Source organism: Natator depressus, chromosome 14 (assembly GCF_965152275.1).
Source record: "Natator depressus isolate rNatDep1 chromosome 14, rNatDep2.hap1, whole genome shotgun sequence".
NCBI classification, from domain to species: domain Eukaryota; kingdom Metazoa; phylum Chordata; order Testudines; family Cheloniidae; genus Natator; species Natator depressus.
Window position 1 is genome coordinate 35,912,926 of NC_134247.1, and position 6,302 is coordinate 35,919,227.

A 6,302-nucleotide genomic window follows, 5' to 3' on the forward strand; every position below is an offset into this window, starting at 1 on the left:
ATACCCAGAGCCCCCTGGTGGGGAAAAGCGAAGGAAACCTTCTCCCTCCTCACCCCAGCAGTGGGGACAGAAACCTGGCTCACGGGGGATCCGGCCAGAGACTCCGTTTCTCTTCTCTGAAGAGAGAAAGAAACTTCCAAAGCAAAGGAACCAGAGTCAGAGCCCAAACCAGCGTGTCCGAGACCTTTTCCTTGTGATCAGAAAACATTCACTAGCAAACCTGGACTTAAGGCCTGCATTTACTCCAGAATGGATGTCACCATTTGCCCCAGTAGGTGCCCAGCCACTGTGGTGATGGACTCCACAGGAGACCCCTATGAAAAAATAAATGAAAACCAGTATTGCAAAATTAAGCTACAGCCCCTTTACTTCTGGAGGAGAGTAGCCCACACAGGGGCTTAATGTATTACTTTATGTGCGTTTATTACCTTTCACATCTTTAGTCAATTCATAATACAGCTTGTCTACACAGGGGAATTCATTTGGATTAAAGTAGGGTATGAATTTAAAATCCAATAGCTAGACATAATCAATTCTCTGTGTGAATACTCATATTCCAGAATAAAAGCATTTTATTCCAAATTACCGTAACCTGCTTGTGAGGCTGGAAAGCCCACCTTCATTAATACTTCCTATGTATACTTGTGGATTAAGCTAATAAAGTGGATTAAACTAATTTGGAATAAAGCACTCTTACTGCAGAATCAGAACATCCACACAGGAAGTTAAATTAGGAATAGTTATTCCAGAATAACTCCTCATGTAGACTCAAACCCAGGAGTCCTGTAGAGGACCCATTTACACAGCAGAACAATTGTTGTTGAACTAGTCACAGGGAAAACAACCCCCTAGCCCAAGGTATCTGTCAGGGGTGATGAGATTAGTTGTCATGATTAATAGCTGAGTATTAACCCCGTTATGTGCAGACACAAAGCACCTTCAGGGCTGACTTGGCTGCCAGCTGATCCCAGGCTGTTAGAACCTGTAGGGTAGACAAAGTCTAACCACCTGATTTTCAGAAGTAACTACAGATTTTGGGAGTTCCAGCTTGAGGCACCTGGGGCCTGAGTTTTCAGCAGTACTGAGAACCTGCAGCTCCCAGTGACAGAGATTAGTGCTCATTTCAGAGTAGCAGCCGTGTTAGTCTGTATTCGCAAAAAGGAGTACTTGTGGCACCTTAGAGACTAACCAATTTATTTGAGCATAAGCTTTTGTGAGCTACAGCTCACTTCATCGGATGCATTCAGTGAGCTGTAGCTCACGAAAGCTTATGCTCAAATAAATTTGTTAGTCTCTAAGGTGCCACAAGTACTCCTGTTCTTTTTATTAGTGCTCATGTAACTCTATGTGGTTCTTTGTCCCCATCTAACGGCTAGAACACCCAGAATATTAACTGTTGCAGGACTTTAACCTGAGTCTCCGACATCCTAGGAAAGTGCCCTAGAGCACTGGCTATAGAGTCAGTCTCTGTCACTTGCTTTCTTGGGCCCAATGCATATTTAATAGGAAATAGAACTGTTCCAGCAGAAGAGATTTGGAAAACCACCCTGGAGTAGCAAGTCAGCAGGGTACACAGGTGGGATGGGGGAAATCTGGGCTCAAATCCCTGCTCCAAATCAGGCAGGGCAGTGATTTGCATTGGGATGCCCCACATCACAGGTGAATGCTTTAATCCCCAGGCTAGTGGCTATAATGGGGGCTCTCTTCCTGGTTTTTCACAAGATTAGGCATCTAACTCCAGGGTAAGATTCACGGTTGAGAATCTTGAGTTGGTGGAAGGGCCTGTCTCTGGCCCATCAGTCAGGAGCCGAAGACCCAGATCAATAGGGTTAGGTGTCTATATGCTTCTGAGGATCTGAGCCCTCAGCATATCCCATTCCTCTGCACCTCATTTTGGGCTAGTTTAGGCAACTCCCTGCTCAGCAAGCTGGCTTCTGAACAGCCCTTTCCTAGGGGCCTCACACAATGCATGGGGAGCCTGGGACCTAACTTGGGCTGAGAAGCCCACTAGGTAGTAGGGAGTTTGGTACTGCAATGCCTAAGTACCCTTATGACACTAGCGCCTGGTCCGTTAGCACAGGCAGGAGCTACTCATGCTTTCAGTTCGAGGGGTTGAACCTCACGGAGGGCCTGACAAGGGCATTGTTACACTCAGTCCCTTGGAGGATTAGGCCCTTGTGTTTCTTAAGGTGGGCACCTGAAAAATGGAAGCTGCTTTTGGAAAGTGTGGGGATAAGAACCTGGAGAGGACTGAGGAAGAAAAAGATAGAAATAAAGGCTGATCCAGGGGTTAGAGCAGTATCCTTGAACAGTGGAGGTCTGGGTTCTCTTCCCTCTCCCACCATGTACTCGCTGTGTCACTCTAAGCATGTCAGTCAGGCCCTGTTCAGTGGAAGCTAGGAACTCAGATACTATGGTAACAAGGGCCAGATAGCTATGATAGATGGACTTGGGAGATGTGGGTTCAATTCCTAGCTAGGCCAGTAACTTAATCTCACTGTTATTATGGATGCAATTTTTGTCAAGGTGATCATCCCTGTCACGGAACCCATGCATTTTACCACTGATTTCAACTTGACTGTGAAAAGACGGAAGTTATTAGTTCTTACTATAAAGTTAAGCAGTGTTTGAAAAAGAAAGTATTGTTGAAATAAATCAATCCATAAAATTCCATAGCTTCCTTTTGCAAAGTAAAGAAAACTTAAGGCTTGTCAACCAGAACATTTAGTTCCCTGCAAGCTTGCTGCGGACCAGCTGACCCTGTGCACCCTGCCTACAAGCATTAGTGGTTTGTTAATGTGCTTTGATCTCGTCCCCTTTGATAATATTGACGTTTATTTATTTATCACAGCACTGTAACAGTTAAAAGGAGGCTTGGAATGATTCAATTTCTATCTGGAAATGTTGGCAACCGTCTATTTTGCCATACACACACAAACCCATGAAAGAACATTTCCATCTATAATAATCAAAATGTACAGATAGGCAAAGTAAGAAAAATGCTGCTTGAGAACTTAGGAGAGTCAAATTCCAGTGAGTTAGACTTCTGAATTAGGGTTATCACAGATGCACTCACACATGAATAGTAAAAGCAGTTGTGATTTGTTGATTTAAGGATGTTCAGTTGGTATGTGAAGGGATAGCTCTGTGGTTTAAGGATTGGCCTACTGAATCCAAGGTTGTGAGTTCAATCCTTGAGCAGGCCATTCAGGGATCTGCGGCAAAAATGGGGGATTGGTCCTGCTTTGAGCAGGGGGTTGGACTACATGACCTCCTGAGGTCCCTTCTAACCCTGATATTCTGTGACAGGTGATATAGACAATTTGTATTTTAACCGTTGATAAAGTGTTAACTTTTTGAATCTCAGCTTGTCTATGTCATTAAATAATTCTCTGCCCACAGGCGTCATTTCCTGCAACTGTGAAAATTTAAATGGATCAAAATCAGGAAAAAAATTGCTTAAAAATAAACATTGATATTATCGGTCAAAATGGTGAAAATAAAAATAAAAATTGAATTTTATTAAGCCTCGTTAAAGAAATGAACTGTAACAACTGGTTAATGTGCTTTGATCAGCTCCAGTGTCAAAGAGGACTAGATCAAAGTGCAGTAATGAACTCTTAACGAGCTGCAGCAAGGCCCACGGCAGGCACATGTAAATGTTTCCATAGGCAAGCCCTGCTTGTTTAGAAGAAACATTTTACTGTTCATAAATGCACATTTATGTTCACAGTCAGCCTTTATTACAAAAATTTTTGTTGCCATGGCTCGAAATGATCTATTTTTCACCATGACTGTGCTGCGAATTAGGCATAATTTTACTGTCACAAAATCCTATCCATAACCATTATTACCACCCCGTGTCTCAGTTACCAATCTGTCCTTACTTCACAGGGTGCATGCAAGGACAAAATCCACAGATGATTGTCAGGCGTCCAGTGTGAGGGCTGTATAAGCCTTAAGAAAGGTAAGCACAGACCCAGTTCTGCTGGCATAAACCCCATTGACTTCAGGCAGGTGCATCCTGCAGAAGACTCAGGGTATGTCGACACTAGAAACGCTATAGCGACATAGCTGCAGAACTGTAGTGTAGACACTAATTACAGCAACGGAAGAGGTTCTTCCGTCACTGCAGTACATCCACTTCTCCGAGAAGCACTGTCTAGGTCAGTGGAAGAATTCTTCTTTTAACACAAGAATGGAAGAATGGATCTAGATTGTTCTCAGTGGTAGCAGATGACAGAACGAGGAGCAATGGTCTCAAGTTGCAGTGCGGGAGGTTTAGGTTGGATATTAGGAAAAACTTTTTCACTAGGAGGGTGGTGAAACACTGGAATGGGTTACCTAGGGAGGTGGTGGACTCTCCTTCCTTAGAAGTTTTTAAGGTCAGGCTTGACAGAGCCCTGGCTGGGATGATTTAGTTGGGGATTGGTCCTGCTTTGAGCAGGGGGTTGGACTACATGACCTCCTGAGGTCCCTTCCAACCATAATATTCTATGATACTATGATTCTGTCAATACAGTGCTGTCTATGCCAGGGCTTAGGTGAGCTTAACTTTGTTTCTCAGGGTGAATTTTTCACACGCCTGAGCAATGTACGTAAGTCAACCCAACTTTCTAGTGTAGACCAGTACTCACTGAGGAATGGTTTCCTCTCCATGACATGAACAGGCCCTGAGTGCAAATGTTTGGCTCCCTCTCGGGGAAAAGTGACTCTGTCCACAGACAGCCCACCCCAAGCTCGTCCTCTCCAAGGACTAGAAGACCATGTGCCGAGGAAACGGAAGGCAGAGTCTGCCTGATATCCCCAAGAGATTTGACTCATACTTGTGTTCTGGGCTTCAAGGAGAGTCACTACCGGGAGGTGGAGGTAGGTGATGGGACGGCTGGGCCATAGGGGTGGCCAGGGAGATGGTGAGGGGGAATGGGGAGTTCAGTGTCAAGCCAGAGGAGGGATCTGGACAGTGGGGCTGTACCGAGGGCAGTACTGGGCTCTCAGCTCCCCGCACACCCCTCTGGCCTTGAATGAGAGGCCAGGGGAAATCAGGGTGCATCTGGACTATGACTGAGGGGAGGTGACATTTTACAACGCAGACTCTGAGGTCAGTTCTTCAACTTTGAAGCTTCGTTTGCTGGGAAAATCCTCCCTTCCCTCTGGCTCACATCTCCAGGGTCTGGTATCTTGTTGAGAAGAGGGTTCAGAGCTTTTGCTGACTCCGCATAACAAGAACCTGCTTAATATGCAAGGCAGTTATCCCATTAGGAGTTAGGCACCTAAATGCCTTGGAGGAGTTGGGCCTCCATCACTTGAAATCTTCTCCCCTGACATAAGTGAAGAGGATCCAGGAAGAAAACAAAAGGGCCTTGTGCTTAACAGAAGGCAAGCGGCGAGATATGGTTTCAATTCCTGGCTCAGTCACAGACTCTCTGTATATAAGAACATAAGAACAGCCATACTGGGTCAGACCAAAGGTCCATCTATCCCAGTATCCTGTCTTACGACAGCGGCCCATGCCAGGTGCTTCAGAGAGAATAAACTGAACAGGCAATCACCAAGTGATCCATCCCCTGTCACCCATTCCCAGCTTCTGGCAAACAGAGGCTAGGGACACCATTGCTGCCCATCCTAGCTAATAGCCATTGGCGGGACTTAGCCGCCATGAACTTATCTAGTTCTTTTTTGAGCCCTGTGATAGCCTTGGCCTTCACAACATCCTCTGGCAAAGAGTTCCAGAGGCTGACTGTGCGTTGTGTGAAGAAATACTTCCTTTTGTTTGTTTTAAACCTGCTGCCCATTAATTTCATTGGGTGACCCCTAGTTCTTGTGTTATGAGAAGTAACGAACACTTCCTTATTTACTTTCTCCACACCCATCATGATTTTACAGACCTATATCACTTCCCCTCTTAGTCGTTTCTTTTCCAAGCTGAAAAGTCCCAGTTTTATTAATCTTTCCTCATACGGAAGCGGTTCCATACCCCAATCATTTTTGTTGCTCTTTTCTGTACCTTTTCCAATTCCAATATATCTTTTTTGAGAGGGGGCGACCACATCTGCATGCAGTATTCAAGATGTGAGCAAACCATGGATTTATAGAGAGGCAATATGGTATTTTCTGTCTTCTTATCTATCCCTTTCCTAATAAGCAATCTTTGAGCAAGTCCCCTGGGGTAAAGTTTTCAAACATGCCTAAGACTTGGACCTCAGAGGTATTTAGGCTCTTAATGCTCACGATTTCAATGGATGTTAGGAGCCTAAATACCTTTGAGGATCTGGGTCTAAGTGACTTAGGAGACATTGATG